This window comes from Pollachius pollachius (assembly GCF_949987615.1).
Source record: "Pollachius pollachius genome assembly, chromosome: 5".
In the NCBI taxonomy this organism is placed as follows: Eukaryota; Metazoa; Chordata; class Actinopteri; order Gadiformes; family Gadidae; genus Pollachius; species Pollachius pollachius.
Genome location: NC_136938.1, coordinates 1,131,723 through 1,149,907, shown reverse-complemented (window position 1 = coordinate 1,149,907; position 18,185 = coordinate 1,131,723).

The window sequence follows — 18,185 nt, the reverse complement described above, 5'->3', positions numbered from 1 at the left end:
TTTGTGAAACATGCAGACACTGTTGTGACGCCGGCAGCAGGGAGCATCAGAGGGCTGCAACGACAGAGATACATTGCAGTCTATCCCTGGTGTTGCAACGCTACATTTCTTCAAAAGATCACTCAACCGCACACGCAGTGTATTGCATTGCGTTTTGATATGGTACTTTGAGTCTGGAATAAAGTCTTTATGCATTGCTTTCCTTCATTATGGATCTAATCATTGTTTCTGTACAAGTCCCGTCTCTGGCCACGGCAGCGCTCTCAGTCCTTATGTGCTCCTGCTGTATAAAAGCTAGTATGGACCCGGTAACATTTGCGTACGGCCATACCACCCTGATCACGCCCGATCTCGTCTGATCTCGGAAGCTAAGCAGGGTCGGGCCTGGTTAGTACTTGGATGGGTGACCGACTGGGAATACCAGGTGCTGTAAGCATATTTATTTTTCTGCTCGAGATCAATGGCTGCAATGGTCTGCCGTGCCCTGATCCTTAGCGCCCACTGTTTGGGAGAATTTAAGCAACATACAGACACGGACAACTTATATCACTCCAACTTATCCAACTCCAAGGCGAGGCTGCTTCGCTAAGAAAGCAACTCACCACGAAGCCTTCGTGACCATGCGGTATGCCGAAGCCGGAAATGACAAACGCACAGTCGCACACACTCATCGAATGCAAAACAATCCGTTTTATCATGAACATTCAGTCACTGCAAAGATTTAAAGAGTAGCCTATTATCATAAGTTAGAATGGACCCAAAGTGTGTGATTGATACAGTCTGGTTTAGCTTTCGATTGCTCTCCCTTTTTAGTATGACTCGTTCTCAACATTACGTCATTCTTCTGTTAGGTGCACATGGCTAATTTGCATACGTGCACAGGACTGGCTGGCTCCGCATGGCAAATAATACAACATATTTAATTATCCTGGGGGAAAAGAGAATCAATTGCAAACCGCTAAAATAGTACCTACTTTTTCGTATTACATTCCGTTTTGTGATACCTAACAACATGAAATTAAATGGATAACAGTTTAAATCTGTATTACGACCAAGCAAATTGCACACACTTGTTGGAAAATAAACCCTGCAACACGGACTTTAAAGTCTAGACATCTCCGAATTCTTTGCAACCGTTCTCCAAGGGAACACGCGTGGGAATCCTTCAGCCCATCTGAACGAGTACTAATCATACTTACCTGGCAAGGGAGATACCATGATCAAGAAGGTGGTTCACCCATGGTGAGGCTCGGCCATTGCGCTGCGGCTGTTGCTGACCCGTGCGAATTCCCCAAATGTGGGAATCTCGATTGCATATTTTCTGGTAGTGGGGGACTGCGTTCGCGCTATCCCCTGATCATGTTGTTCAAAAGAAATAAGAGCTATGAATGACTGCTTCGCTTTACCTGCTGCAGTCCATCGCAGCGTTTGAAACGCTATGTTTCTTCAAAGGTTCACGCAAACGAACACACACGCCAACTCGGTGTATTGCATTGCGTTTTGATATGGTACTTTGAGTCCGGAATAAAGTATTCATTCATTGCTTTCCTTCATTATTGATCTAATCATTGTTTCTGTACAAGTCTGGTCTATGGTCACGGCAGCGCACTCAGTCCTTATGTGCTCCTGCTGTTTAAATGCGGCAATACTCGCTTACGGCCATACCACCCTGAACACGCCCGATCTCGTCTGATCTCGGAAGCTAAGCAGGGTCGGGCCTGGTTAGTACTTGGATGGGAGACCGCCTGGGAATACCAGGTGCTGTAAGCTTTTTTTTTTCTGCTCGAGATCAATGGCTGCAATGGTCTGCCGTGCCCTGATCTTTAGCGCCCACTGTTTGGTAAAATTTAAGCAACATACAGACACTGACAACGTCTCTACAAACTCTATTTGAGAAACATGCAGACACTGTTGTGACGCTGGCAGCAGGGAGCAGCAGAGAGCTGCAATGACAGCGATCCATTTTAGTCCATCCCAGGTGTTGCAACGCTACATTTCTTCAAAAGTTCACTCAACCGCACACGCAGTGTATACATTGCGTTTTGATATGGTACTTTGAGTCTTGAATAAAGTATTCATTCATTTCTTTCATTCATTATGGATCTAATCATTGTTTCTGTACATGTCCCGTCTCTGGCCACGGCAGCCCTCTCAGACCTTATGTGCTCCTCTTGTATAAAAGCTAGTACGGACTCCGACAAATTTGCTTACGGCCATACAACCCTGAACACGCCCATTCTCATCTGATCTCGGAAGATAAGCAGGGTCAGGCCTGGTTAGTACTTGGATGGGTGACCGCCTGGGATTACCAGGTGCTGTAAGCATTTTTTGCTTGAGTCTGGAATGAAGTATTCATTCATTTCTTTCATTAATTATGGATCTAATCATTGTTTCTGTACAAGTCCCGTCTCTGGCCACGGCAGCACTCTCAGTCCTTATGTGCTCCTCCTGTATAAAAGCTAGTATGGACCCGATAATACTTGCTTAAAGCCATACTAACCTGAACATGCCCGATCTCGTCTGATCTCGGAAGCTAAGCAGCGTCGGGCCTGGTTACATTTACATTTTACATTTAGGGCATTTAGCAGACGCTTTTATCCAAAGCGACTTACAATAAGTGCATTTGTTACAATAAGTACATTTGTCATAAGACGTGAAACAATATATCGCTTTCGGTACAGTAAAGATGTTCATAGAACCAAGTGCAAGTATTACAATCGCTAGGCTAACCCATTCCCCGTGTAAAGCAACAATAGCAGCTACTGTAGATGCTACACAATTAAGTACCTTCAATCAGTGCCATGTGTAAGTGCCAGGACGTACAACAATCAATGGTGGCTGTGCATTGTTTTCTATGCAGAGTCGAGGTGAACTCTGAACAGGTGAGTTTTGAGTCTTTTGCGGAAGCTGGTCAGCGACTCTGCGGTCCTGACATCGTTAGGGAGCTCGTTCCACCACTGAGGTCCCAAAACAGAGAAAAGTTGTGACTTCGCTGATCGACCTTTGCTTGCTCTTAGCGATGGCGGTACCAGACGTCCAGCTAAGGTAGTTGAGCGGAGGGATCGAGCTGGGGTGTGTGGCTTTACTAATGCTTGGAGGTAGGCAGGGGCAGTTCCATCGACTGCCTTGTATGCCAGTACCATCATCTTGAATCTGATTAGTACTTGCATGTGTAGTGAACCTCAGTAGGGGTTGCGAATGCAAGCCCATCTTAGCTCCTCCCTCTGCACCCAGGTGCAAGATAAAAGGGCCAAGACGGCTGAACTCAGCCTCTGTTGGTTACCTCCTAGTGTGGTGAGTAGGGTCCCCGTTTTTTAACAGTTTTGAGTCCCCATTTAACTTTTATTAATAAGTGTCTCTTGTTTTTTTGGATCCCCTGCTGCTGTTTTGTACGGTTTTAGTTCTGTTTTTAGCTGTGCTGTTTTGTTTTGGTTTTGTTTTGGTTCTATTTTGCTATTTTGTTTTGATTGCTTTAATTCAGTTTGCTTTTGTGTTATTTCCCCTTTATCTGTTTAATTGTTTGACCAATGGGTTGCTGGGTTATATAACCCCTGTTTTGCTGTTTGGTTTGGTTTGGTTTTGCTCCAGTTTTCTTTATTTAGTTATTATTATTATTATTATTGTAATAAATGAAAGTTAGTATATTTATTGTCTCTGCCTCTTTAGTTCTCGAACCTGTGTTTAATTTTCTTTGTTCTATATTTCCTGGGGTGTAATTCCCCAGGTGGCGTTGTCGGTCCCTCTTTAGTTATTTCCCTCTTCCCCCGTTCATATTGACTTTTACACTGAGCCCCGTCACACATGCAACTCTTTATAACGGATCTTAAAACGGCCAAATTTGTTGTACAGAATGCTGAGTGGAACTAGTCACTACCTCGTCTTTAATTACAAATAAAAGGTTGACCGAGCGTTGAAGCTGGCCTTTTGCTTAAAACATGAACGGTCGGATATATAATCAATCAACCAGAATTTCAAACCAGAAACCTATTGTCTCACAGCGCCAAGATCAAAATTACAAATTTGCCCTCTCCAGATCCATGTTCTGCAGCTCAATTGGCCCACGATTAGCACATTAAACTCATTCAAACTGCAATTTAAACAATTCCGATCTTGGCATTTTGAGAAAACAGGCTTCTCCTATTTTAGAATAAATAAGTCTCTAGTTTGAGGTATCGCTTGAGGTGATTTTTTAATCCTGATCTTGGTATTTTGAGAAGTTTTCTTGTTTAATGATCTGGTCGAGTGTTCAACCATTATTTTGAGAAAATAAGCTAGTCGGCATCCCAAGGAAGCTCTTCTCAAATAAAAATGAATTCATTCACAGTAATGAATTCTTATTGACAACCCAACTCGAGCTGGGATATTGTCAGAAATCCTACAGGTTCTGTCCTCATAAACCTGCGGGCCTGCTTGCACTGTCCTATTGGAACTTTCCCACTAATTTGTTCCTCTAGAAGACAGCCACAGGACTTACAGTAGGCCTAGTTATTGTTATACCAATACTCCAAAACTCGTATCTATTTAGAACCACAAAGCGTGTTAGTTAGTTAGAACCACAGAGCATTTATGGTTATGTGCGCGCGCACGTCAATCTCTCCCGGGGCTCCCCTATTTCTCTCAGATGGGGCAAGAACAGATCAAACAACTGTTCCTGTATAATGGTAAGGCAGCTTACCTGTTGTTATGAGCTCTTGTTCTGTGATCCGCCCGCGCCCCGTCCTTAGGCCCGGCAGCTGGTGTGTCTCTGTTCTTCAATCCTGTTTGTGACGCCAAATATGTGGTAGAAAAAAAATCGAGTTCTATCACTTCAACTAACTAAGAGAGCAAAAGAAATCGAGGGGTCCGGAGCAAGTATGACAAAAATATTTCATCGTTAAAAAAGCAACAACAAAGCCGAGTAGTTTGCAAAGCACTGCCGGTTAACAGATCCCAACCACTTTTTTATCCTCACATACAAAGCTGTTTCTTGTTTGAGGTGTCCGCCCACGGCCGATCAGTCATGAATTCCTTTGAGCTTGTGGTCAACAACACTAATCTAAAACACCAGGCAGAGGTCAACACATCTTGACCCCATAGCCTCTTGCGGCGTGTCGAGTTCTAACTTACGCGTTGACCCCAGACTCCCTGGCGCCGTGTCAAGACTTAGATAAGAATCCAGATGTGTTTTAAATGCTTTCTACTAGTAGATATATGGGCCTTATAATAATCATGGTTTACTATAGAATATAATCATTAATTTCTTCCATACATCATCTGGTGTAGATGTGATAAAAGTTTTTCTTGCAGTTCAAAAAAATGGAATTGTCTTAACTGGCAATCTTGCTTGTGGTTGTAAACTTGCAATCCATCAATGCAATAGACTTTCCGTCAATTTCAACGGCGGCAAGGAAGCAAAATTCCCTATGAAATGTATGATACCCTAGCTGATGACCTATTTGTCCCTTCTATCGTTTAGCAAAGCTTCAGGAATCGGTTTTACAGATGTACAATTTAAGTAACACAGGGGACGTCTCTCAACGGCAGAGCGTGTGCTTCTCATGTAGAAGGCCTGAGGTTCAATGCCTGCCGTCTTCAAGATTTGATCAAATCAAGCTTCTGTCGATTTGAAGACTATTTCAAAATTAGATCAGGCAACGCTAAACCTACCCTAAATGTTCCAGACTCTTACCGTTCGAACAAGCCAGAGACCTTGATTTCTGCATGTGTGTTGTCGTGGTCGAGTGGTTAAGGTCAGGGACCCAAAATCTATTGTGGTCTCTCTGCGCTGCTTCGATTCCTGGAGGCAACGATTGTATCTGCGTACAGTTTTTCATTCCCTTGTTCAGTCAACAAATACACATAGAACAGTGGAACTGCATAAATTCAGTGCAAATATGTAAATCTAAGCATGTAGCAGGCGCCATCTTTAATACCTGGCATATTCTGGATGCGCTGTAAGCAGCCAATATTTTTGACAACATGTTCTCCCAACATAAAATGTTAATATCCATAGGTCTGATAGATCCAAAGACGAGTGTTGTCATGTCCAAGTGCTGAATGCCATGGACGAGAAAACCCTTAGTGTGTTCAGAAGCCGGTTTAAAATGTACATGCTTGAATAAAAAGGGGATGTAGCTCAGTGGAAGAGCGCATGCTTTGCATGTATGAGGTCCCGGGTTCAATCCCCGGCATCTCCATTCGATTGTCAAAGAAAGGTCTGGCGAGTGACATTTTGATCAAAATGAGGTCATGCAATGCTTTACCTACCAAAAATGTTGCAGAATGCTAACGTTCGACCAAGATAGAGAATTAAAACTGTTGAAACTATGTTGTCGTGGCCGAGTGGTTAAGGCGATGGACTAGAAATCCATTGGGGTCTCCCCGCGTAGGTTCGAATCCTGACGTCAACGTTACAGGTTAATCAGTGCCTGCCTTTTCAAAAGCTAGTGCTGGTCAACACATTAATATGAGTACGGTATGTTTAGGCACTTGACAGCCTGGATACCGTACCACACAGTCTCTTACTGACACATCCAGGTGAAAGGGTTCTTTGTAGTCTGGGGTGGCCAGGGTCGCGGCACTATACATGCTTTGTTTTAGTCTGGTGAATGCTTCTTCCGCCTCAGGGGTCCATTCCAAGGGGGCTTTCAGATTCCTGTGTCCTGCTTCGGTTATGAGCTGTCGCAGTTTGGTTGTCTCACCGGTGTAGTCAGGGATGTAGGTCCGTCTATATCCTGTCAGTCCCAGGAATGCTAGCATTTGTTGGACCATGATTGGCTTTGGGTAGTTTCTGATCGCGCTTTTGTGTCCTTCGCTGATCTCTCTTCTATTCCCTCCTATTACTTTCCCAAAGAAAGTAATCTCTTCCTTCCAGTTGTAGTTTGGCTTTCTTGAGCTTGTAGCCTTTGTCCGCTATTGTCTGCAATAGGGCTTCGGTGGCCTGTAGACAAGTTTCCTTTGTTTCAGCTGCCAAGAGGAGGTCGTCCACGTATTGTATCAGGACTGTTCATGAAGGAAGGTCCAGTTCTGCTAGGTCCTTCTTTAGGCAGCCGTTGAAGATGGTGGGGGTGGATCAGAATCCCTGTGGCATTCTCGTGTAGGTGTATTGTTGTCCTTTATACATGAAAGCGAAGAAGGGTCTTGACTCAGTTGCTAGGGGGAGGCAGAAGAATGCATTGGCGAGATCCACCACCGTGAACCATCGATGTTCAGAGCTCACGAGATTCAGGGCCACGGATGGGTTTGGGAGCATTTCCGGAGGGGCTACGGTCTGTGTGTTGATGGCCCTCAAATCATGTACCATCCTCCAGGTCTGTCCACCATCTTCTCTAGCATCTCCGGTGTCGTGCGTTGATCCGTGTTGGGTTGGACTGTAGGCGTCTTGTCTTGACATCGGTCCGGCGGCTCCTTTGTGAGCATTAGGTTTCTTCCGTATGACTCCTGTACTTGTTTCATTCTTCATGGGGTCTTCTATTCTGTCTTGTGTGGTTCCTCTGTTTTCCACTCCTTGTTGTCCTTGGTCGTAGTAAGGTTCTTGTCTTTGTTGTCCGTGGTTGGAATAGGGTTGTTGGCTTCCCTGGTTGGGATAAGGTTGTTGGCGTCCTTGGTTTGGATAGGGTTGTTGGTTTCCTTGGTTGGGGTAGGGTTGTTGGTTTCCTTGGTTGGGATAGGGTTGTTGGCGTCCTTGGTTTGGATAGGGTTGTTGGTTTCCTTGGTTGGGGTAGGGTTGTTGGTTTCCCTGGTTGGGCTAGGGTTGTTGATTTCCTTGGTTGGGGTAGGGTTGTTGGTTTCCTTGGTTTGGATAGGGTTGTTGATTTCCTTGGGTGGGGTAGGGTTGTTGGTTTCCTTGGTTTGGATAGGGTTGTTGGTTTCCTTGGTTGGGGTAGGGTTGTTGGTTTCCTTGGTTGGGGTAGGGTTGTTGGCTTCCTTGGTTGGGGTAGGGTTGTTGGTTTTCTTGGTTGGGGTAGGGTTGTTGGTTTCCTTGGTTGGGATAGGGTTGTTGATTTCCTTGGTTGGGGTAGGGTTGTTGGTTTCCTTGGTTTGGATAGGGTTGTTGGTTTCCTTGGTTGGGGTAGGGTTGTTGGTTTCCTTGGTTGGGGTAGGGTTGTTGGCTTCCTTGGTTGGGGTAGGGTTGTTGGTTTTCTTGGTTGGGGTAGGGTTGTTGGTTTCCTTGGTTGGGGTAGGGTTGTTGGTTTCCTTGGTTTGTATAGGGTTGTTGGTTTCCTTGGTTGGGGTAGGGTTGTTGGTTTCCTTGGTTGGGATAGGGTTGTTGGCGTCCTTGGTTTGGATAGAGTTGTTGGTTTCCTTGGTTTGGATTTTGTTGTTGGTTTCCTTGGTTGGGGTAGGGTTGTTGGCTTCCTTGGTTGGGGTAGGGTTGTTGATTTCCTTGGTTGGGGTAGGGTTGTTGGTTTCCTTGGTTGGGGTAGGGTTGTTGGCTTCCTTGGTTGGGGTAGGGTTGTTGGTTTTCTTGGTTGGGGTAGGGTTGTTGGTTTCCTTGGTTGGGGTAGGGTTGTTGATTTCCTGTGTTGGGATAGGGTTGTTGGATTCCTTGGATGGGGTAGGGTTGTTGGTTTCCCTGGTTGGGAAAGGGTTGTTGGTTTCCTTGGTTGGGGTAGGGTTGTTGCTTTCCTTGGTTGGGATAGGGTTGTTGGTTGTAGTAGGTGCCTTGGTCCCTTTGTTGTTCCCTTTGTCTCTCGGCAGGTCGTTCCATGCTCATAAAGTTTTGGAGCTATTGCCAACCCCCGGGTCGGCCCTCTCTGCTAGATTCTCCGGTCCATCTGAAGTCTGCGATCGTCTCAGCAATACCGACTACGTCATTAGCACTCCCGAACGAAGGCGTAAAACTCGCGTGTGTCACATTAACATGTTGAAAACATATTTTTTCAGAGAAGAGCACAACAGGAGTTCCGCCAAAATCCCTGCTGTTGTTGGTGATTGCGCCGCTTATAGTGGCAGAGGACGCTGCGGAACCTGCTGATGATGATGAGGTACAGATGATGCGGCATCCCTCACATCAAGGTGCCCGGATGCCGAACTCGGAGATGATAGGTGTTATCCTCTTGGTTAGATCACATCGATCACCTGTCCATCAAGCAGCAAGGTGACGTGACTAACTTAATAAACCGTTTTCCAAGCCTCTTCAACGACGTTCCGACTCAAACCAACGTCCTCCAACATTACATCAACGTTAACAACGCTTGGCCGATTAAGCCGCATCCGTATCGAGTTAACCCAGTTAAGCATGGGCTAATGAAGGTAGAGGCAGAGTACCTCTTAAAACATGGCTTAGCCATTCCCAGCTCCAGTCCTCCAGTCCGAGTTCTCCGTGCATTCTAGAGGCTAAATCTGATGGTTCACCTCGATTCATAACGGATTACCGTAAAGTGAATGCCGCCACAGTTCCCGACTCGTATCCCCTTCCGCGGGTGGGGGGCTGTGTGGATAACTTAGGTACAGCTAAATATGTCAGTAAGTTAGACTTGCTCAAAGGCTATTGGCAAGTGTCACTGACGGATCGCGCGTCTGAAATCTCTGCCTTCGTAACCCCAGATCATTTTTTGCAGTACACCCTCATGGCGTTTGGCATATGTAACACCCCAGCAACCTTTCAGAGATTAGTAAACATGGTTTTGGCCGGAGTGGCTAACTGTAACACATATCTTGATGATCTGATTGTGTACACTACCACTTGGGAGGAGCACATGCAGATCCTTGACCAGGTGTTCACACGTCTCGCCAAAGCGTCCCTCACGCTGAACTTGGCGAAATGTGAATTCGGGAAGGCCACCGTCACTTACTTGGGGAGACAGGTTGGTCAAGGCCAAGTCCGCCCGGTAGACGCAAAGGTGCAAGCAATAACAGAGGGCTCTTCCTTCAACTATCAAGGAGAGCACTTCGTAGGTTCTTAGGCATGGCAGGTTACTACCGGAGTTTCTGCCTTAACTTCTCTACTATTGCCCATCCGCTAACCAATCTGCTTAGTCCAAAGGTGGACTTTGTGTGGACCCCTAAGTGCCAACATGCTTTTGAAAGCGCCAAGGCTCTCCTTAGCAACACTCCGGTGCTCGCCGCTCCCGATCTCACCAGACCCTTTAAGCTAGAGGTGGATGCTAGCGCCGTTGGAGCTGGTGCAGTACTTTTGCAGGAGGATGCTGATGGGGTCGATCACCCGGTTTTTATTTTTCGCGTAAGTTTTGTAATAAAACACGGAATGTCCAGACACAGGTAAGTTGTTACTTCTGACATTATCCAGGAGCTCTCGGGTTCATGTCCACAGCATACATGTGAAGACTCACTTGAAAAGCCCCCTCCCACTGCCGTAACACCCACTAGAGTAAACATCAACAGCTACGTTACGACAGCCGTAAAGCAGAGTACCGTAAACCCTCTAATACTCTGACATCTCCCCTTTTTAGTTCTACTTTCCTCAATAAAGTAAACAGATAAACATTCTGTAAAGAACAATGCTATTCTGTAGCAATAAGCAGGACCACATTAAACATCTTGTGAAATGTGAACAATGTCATTCTTCATTAAATATCAATAAACGACATTCAACCCTTGGTCTGTCTTCTGTAGTACTTAAATTCAATAAACCTTTAGATTATCAAACGATTATTAAATTACTTTTCACTATAAGATAACAGTTTGCATTACTGAACTCTTTTGATATTAAGACACATCAGTTTATAACATTCTATGGAACTCTTTTTCTTTTTATGTGGCTTTACCACCTGGAACTCTTTTATGTGGTTTAAAGGTTACCACGCCTGGAACTCTTTTCCCTTCTTCCCCCCCAAAGGCCATGAGTGCGAGGACATGTTAACTCACAAGTCCAGTCTGATGACTGGCTTAGAGATCCGTCCAGACCTGGTCTGTGACAGATTTTCAGCACCAGCATGCATGCTGACACTGGAGTCCCCCTGCTGTCGATTGATGTCCGGATTGTCCGTGCAAACAGGTAAGACAGGTACTTTGCCTCCAGGCGGCTGTGGAGCAGGCATCTCCTGCAGGTGGCGCCGGTTGCGCCTGAGTCTTGCCCCCTGCTGCGTCTGGATGATGTAAGAGCGTGGCGTGACACTCTCAGCGGTCACAACTGCAGGAGCTGTCCAGGATTTCTGGTGGTCCAGCTTGGTGAGGACGTTACCACCAGGCTGAAGTGGGGGTAGGGGTCTGGCCCCATGGAGTCTGTTGTAGTAGAAGGCTTGCTTCTTCTTCTCTGCCTCGTCCTTCTGCCTGATGCGCTGCCCGTCGGGCCATGAGGGCTGCAGGTTTATCTCGAGGGTAGGCAGTGTCGTTCGAATCTTCCGGCCCATTAGTAGTTCAGCTGGGCTGGCTCCAGTTGTGCTGCATGGTGTTGACCTGTAGCACATGAGTGCGATGAGAGGGTCGTTCTGTTTCAATATTCGCTTTGCGGTCTGCACCGCCCTCTCTGCGTGACCGTTGCCTTGTGCGTTGTGTGGGCTTGAGGTGACGTGTTCAAAGTCAAGCTCACGGGCGAGGTCTCGAAACTCTGTGCTTGTGAACTGCGGCCCGTTGTCGCTGACGACCACATCTGGAATGCCGTAGCGGGCGCATATAGCTTTCAGCTTCAGAGAGACATGAGCACTTGTTGTTGTTTTCATGTGCAATATCTCGATGTATCTCGAGTAGTAGTCTGAGATGATTAAGTAGTTCTGTTTATTATGTTCACATAGGTCCAGAGCTATGCGCTGCCATGGTCTGTCGGGGAGCAGGGTAGAGATCAACGGCTCCTTCTGCTGTGCTCTTCTCAACTCACAGCAGGACTGACATGACAACACCTTGTGTTTCAGTTGTGAGGAGATGCCGGGCCACCAGACAGCGGCGTTTGCCCTGTCCCGACACTTTGAGAGCCCTTGATGTCCGTCGTGGATTCTCTCAAGGATGTCTGCCCTCAGCGTCCCTGGTATCACGATGCGGCTTCCTCTCACGACCATCCCGCCATACTCTGAAAGTTCATCTCTCATAGAGAAGTACTCACGTATGTTACTTGGTACTTGGCATGCGTGTTCTGGCCAGCCGGACCCAATGTACCTGATCACTGTCTGCAGCTTCTCATCAGCTGCAGTAGCTGCTCTGATGTTGTTCATCTTCTGTGGGGTAGCTGGCATGCTGTCCATGACTGCTGCAATGTAGCACTCAACCTCAGAGTGTGTGTCTCTCCCGTCCTCCGCGTTGCTCAGAGGGCTCCGTGACAGTGTGTCTGCCACAACAAGGGTCTTCCCCGGCGCATACGCAGCCACTGGCATAAAGCGCATGAGCCGCATAAGAAGTCTCTGGCACCTTAATGGAACGTTGTCTAAGTCTTTACTGTTCATTAGTGGGACCAGGGGCTTGTGGTCTGTCACAAGTTCAAAACTCTCCAGGCCGTAGAGGTATTTTTCAAACCGTTCACAGGCCCAGACACTCGCCAGGCACTCTTTCTCAATCTGCGCGTATCTGGTCTCTGCGTCTGTCAGCCTCCTTGAGCAGTATGCGACTGGTTTCCAGTTTTGTCCATGGAGCTGCAACAGCACGCCACCGAGCCCATAGCTGCTTGCATCAGCTGAGACAGCGGTGGGTCTGTTGACGTCATAAAACACTAACACTGGCGATGTCATCAGTAGCTCTTTTAGCTTCTCAAAAGCTGTGTGTTGTGCGGGACCCCAGGTCCAACCTGTCTTGGACCGGAGCAGCTCGTACAGTGGCTGGCCCACTGTGGACAGGTTCGGCACATATTTACCGAGATAGTTCACCATGCCCAGGATACGTTTGAGCTCGTGGACGTTCTCTGGTGCAGCGAGCTCCCGGATTGCTCGCACCTTTGCTGGATCCGGCCGCACGCCTGTGGCATCGACCACCTGGCCCAGGAAGTTGAGCTGTTCTTGTCTGAGCTTACACTTTTCCTTATTGAGCTTGAGCCCAGCAGACTTGACTCTCTCCAGGACCTTCTGGAGATGGAGGTCGTGCTCTTCCATGTCCTTTCCATACACAACAATGTCATCCATGTAAACTGAGACGCCCTGTAGGCCTTGAAGTGTCTCCAACATTTTCCTTTGGAAAATTTCTGGGGCGCTCGTTATCCCGAATGGTAAGCGCCGGAAACAGTACCTGCCAAATGGCGTATTGAATGTGGTGAGTAGGCTACTCTCACTGTGCAGAGGAATCTGGAAGAACCCAGAGGCTGCATCAAGGCTGGAGAACACCGTTGCTCCACACAGCTCCGCTGTAATCTCCTCTGGTGTACGTAAGATGAATCTCTCTCTCTTTACCTGTTCATTGAGTTTCTTAAGATCCACACATATACAAACCTTTCCGTTCTTTTTGAGCACGGGCACCATGGGGGCGCACCAATCGGTTGGCTGGGTTACCTCCTCTATGATGCCGTACTCCTCCATGCGGCGCAGCTCCTCCCTGACCTTGGACGTCAGCGGTATTGGGACACTGCGCGCAGTCTGCACCGCGTACGGGGTGGCGTTGTCCTTGAGCTGTATCCTCACAGGCTCCGTCTTGAGCGTGCCATGCTCTCCAAAGGCACCATGGACCTCCTCGATCCGTTTCACGAGGCCCATCTCAGCTGCAGTGGATCTACTGAGTAAGTTGTTGACAGACCTTCCTCTAATAACATACACTGGGAATGAGTATGAGTTCTTCTTGTATGTGGTGTTAACTTGAAATTGTCCTTTACAGTCTAATTGACCCCCTGGGCTGGTCAAAGATACACTAGTCTGCTTCAGTTCTCTCTCTGGAATGAGCATATTGAAAGTCTCTTCACACATTACACTAGCATCAGCCCCAGTATCGATCTTAAACTTAACAGGAGTTGCACCAAGCAGAAGTTGCACTGTCCACTCATCACTCGCGTTCGCATTCACTGATCCCAGGAAGTATTTACTCTGCTCATCTGCCTCTGTTACTTCCCTCACCGCTTTGGTTTTGCACTGGCTCCGCCAATGTCCGTTCCTGCCGCATTTGTTGCAAGCTGAATTGCGAGCGGGGCATCTCTCTGGATCCTTGTGTTCCGTTTTCCCACACCGGCTGCACTTCCTCCCGTGCCCCATCTTTCCCGCTCTCTCGGCGTTGCGCTGCCATTTTATATTCGTCTTCCGCGCGCCCCGCACCTCTTGTACGGATGCCGTGGCTGCCATGGCCTCTGCTGCCTGCGCACTGATCTGCATGTTCACTGTCTCTGACTGGCGAACAGACTGTATAGTCTGCGCCAGTGTAAGATCCGCCATGAGCTGCAAATTACGAGACTGCTCTCTATCTTGAATCCCCACGACGATTCGGTCCTGAATATTTTCATCTCTACCCCCCCCGAACTCGCAGTGTTCTGATAAATCATAGAGAGCCCTGATGAAAGTCTCTGCTGGCTCGCCAGGCCGCTGCACGCGCTGGTGGAAAACAGCACGCTCATGGATCACATTCCGCCGCGGGAAAAAGTACTCGTCGAACTTCTCCATCACTATTTTGTAATTATTCTGGTGTCCTGGGTTAGTAAAAGTAAACGACTTGAAAATATTTTCCGCTTCACTCCCCATTGCGTACACCAGGGAACACACTTGTACTTCACCCGACTTCTTGTTGAGCTCCGTAGCCGTCCGATATCTCTCGAACCGCCTTTTCCAGTCGGTCCACTCCGTCGGTTTATCAAAGCTAAAACTCTCCGGTGGGTTGAACTTCGCCATGATTTACACTCTTTGCAAAACCACCGGCCACTTCTGACACCATGTAATAAAACACGGAATGTCCAGACACAGGTAAGTTGTTACTTCTGACTTTATCCAGGAGCTCTCGGGTTCATGTCCACAGCATACATGTGAAGACTCACGTGAAAAGCCCCCTCCCACTGCCGTAACACCCACTAGAGTAAACATCAACAGCTACGTTACGACAGCCCTAAAGCAGAGTACCGTAAACACTCTAATACTCTGACAAGTTTAACAAGCACCAGGTCAGATACTCGACTATTGAAAAACAAACCCTTGCCTTGCTGTTGGCACTCCAACATTTTGAAGTATATGTCGGGTCCAGTCCATTGCCAGTTGTAATATTTATCGACCATAACCCTCTTGTTTTTCTATCTCGCATGTACAATCACAACCAGCGACTCATGGGGTGGGCGTTGATCGTGCAAGAGTACAACTTGGTAATATGTCACAAGAAGGGGTCAGAGAATGTGTTGGCAGATGCTCTGTCTAGGTTATAGCCAAATGACTGCTGTAATTAATTAGGTTACAAAAACCTAAAGGTTTGTGTTTTAAGGGGAGGGGTGTTATGGTTGCGGACCGATGCCCCGCCCTCGTGGGTAAAATCCTCCGTTTGTCGATGGCCATGCAGATGACCATGTGCCTTTCCCCGGACGTGATTGGCTGCTGCATCGGAAAGCCGAGGATCCGAGAAAGACAAAAGACGGGCGAGCTCAAGATTCGCGGCAGCTTGTCTCGGATTTGCAGCTTGCCATTTAGGTCTTGAAATGCTTATTTTGTACTTCATTGAGGCTCTTGTTAGCTACCTGGGAACTGGGCCAGGGAAAGTTTGTCAGACGTTATCGAAAACCGACACGCAGTTACACCTTTGTTTGGGAAGACTAGGCGCAGGGGTGCTGTTCCACTCGTGTATTTTGGGGAGCTTTTCTTTGGTTATATTCATTTTGTTGATTTGGACAGCACCCAATGGCCCTTTTCCTTTTGTAGTTTTGCCTCCTCTGTTTGTGTTTAATTGACTACCCCAAGATCCGGGTTGAATAAACAACTTTAAGTTAACCAAAGACATCTGGTTTTATGTTGCCACCCCTTTCGCTAGCGGGGGACGTAACACACACATTAACACACATCGGCTCAGCCACAATATATTAATTAATATATACACCTCCACACACACACATCGGCTCAGCCACAATATATTAATTAATATATACACCTCCACACACACACATCAATACACATCGGCTCAACCACAATATATTAATTAATATATACACCTCCACACACACATTAACACACATCGGCTCAGCCACGATATATTAATTAATATATACACCTCCTCACACACACATTAACACACATCGGCTCAGCCACGATATATTAATTAATATATACACCTCCACACACACACATTAACACACATCCTCTCAGCCACAATATATAAATTAATATATACACCTCCACACTCACACACATTAACACACATCGGCTCAGCCACATAGTTACCCTGGTCTCCCCCTCAATAGAATTACATCTCAGTCCACCCCCCACTCACTCTGTTCCTCCCCCTCCTGTAGATTCCACCAAGCAGCGGCCCCCACCACAGACCCGGACTGGTACAGGTACAGCAGAGAGACTCAACGAGGTGGCTGACCAGAACACCATGATGATGGGTCAAAGCAAAGGGAAATGTCCCACAAAGCAATCCCAATCTGAAGCCACCTCTAATGACACCAAGTCTCCTCCGCTGTCCGTCCAGTCCACGAGCACACCCTCACAGCGCACTGTGCAGCTTAGGCTACACCACGCCCTTAATTCGGCCACGTTAAGTCCCCTCACCATCACTCCCGAGCGCCGACGGCCGAGTGTAACCACCGACCCGAAGCCTCGACCGAACAAGACAATATTCAAAGTGACCAGACACGATCCTACGGGGCAAAAAGTTAGGGATTGGACTATTTGATCCATCAAGCCCGTAGGGATCATCAGTGATTCAAACTTGAGCCGGATGCCTCCCCACACACACACAGACGTCCACATTGGCAGTTATATCGGTGCCAAATACCAACACATCACGCAGATCTTAGATGAAAATCCTCCCAATTCACACACCAAGATTGTGGTGGTCGCTCTGGGCATCAACCATAGGGACCACCTGTTGGAGTCGACGACGGACAAACCCGCAGGCCACCATCTATGTCCCCATCATTCATTTCTCACATCATTTAGCTGCACCACATCAGACCCTATTAACACGACTAAATGCATTCATCACTACATAATACAACTCACCTTCTGAAATACACCACTCTGAATTCCACACAACTCACGACCACATACATTGGACAGCGGACACTGCATCACACATACTACAACATCGGCTGGCTCAGTTAAACTTCGGGCGGGGGCTACGTCCCAACAGGGACCCCCCCGTCCCCAGGAATCTAACATTCTAAACCTATCCACCGTCTTCCATCTGTCAGAAACGGAGACTCAGCTGCTGCAGAGGGGCGCTGGGGCGACCAATCATCTCCCACTGTGGGAGCGAGTCCTCTGCAGCAGCTGAGTTTATAGAGTACCACCTCAAGCCCATCTCCCGGAAACACCCCAGCTATCAAAGATACCTACCACCTCATCCAAACACTGAATAAAACACCGGTTTACACACAAGCCTTTTTATTTACAGTTGATCTAGATTCATTCTACACCAACATGGACATGGATTCTGGCCTGCGGGCTGTCCGCTCTGCACTCCTCCGGTACCCAGACCCCCGACACCCCCCCCAGTCACCTGTTGGAGTCACTGACCCCTCGTCACCCACTCCGTCTCACCTTAACCCACCTGGGGCCTCCACTGGGGCCCCACCACCTCCCTAACCCTAACCAGCTTCCCTCCTCTACGCCTCACCTTAACCATCTCCCCTCGCACACTGGAGGGGCCGACTTAGGGTCCGCCCCCGTCCACAGGCCGGCTGAGGGGGGCCCCCACTAGGAGGGCCTGGATCCCTGAGTCAGGTGGTCTTCCCCAACAGGTTCCCTGAGGGGACCCCTGACATCAGGAGCGGAGACGATCGGGGGGGGTAGCCACACACACACATCATACCCCTCATCAGCACATTGACACATAACATTACACACACTCCAAACTGAAACACGCATTCACACGCACACAACACAACAATCCCACACTCCAGAATCATAAAATAATATTGGCCTACTTAAAAAAACGGAACATACAAGATATCCTGGTGCGAGCCCCCTCTGAACACCGAGGCCACTTTCAGCAGCTGGCGGTCTTCAGGAACCAGCACGCCTCCACCTCCAGCCCTGTTCCGCAAAAACTCACCATGCTGGACAAAAACATCATCAACGCCATCACATGCTCCGAATGCCACATCATTTATGTCGGCGAAACAAAGCCCAGGATACTCACCAGACTTAAACAGCAGTTATATACTACACACATAGGCACACTCAACACTCAAACTGTCCAACACTTCC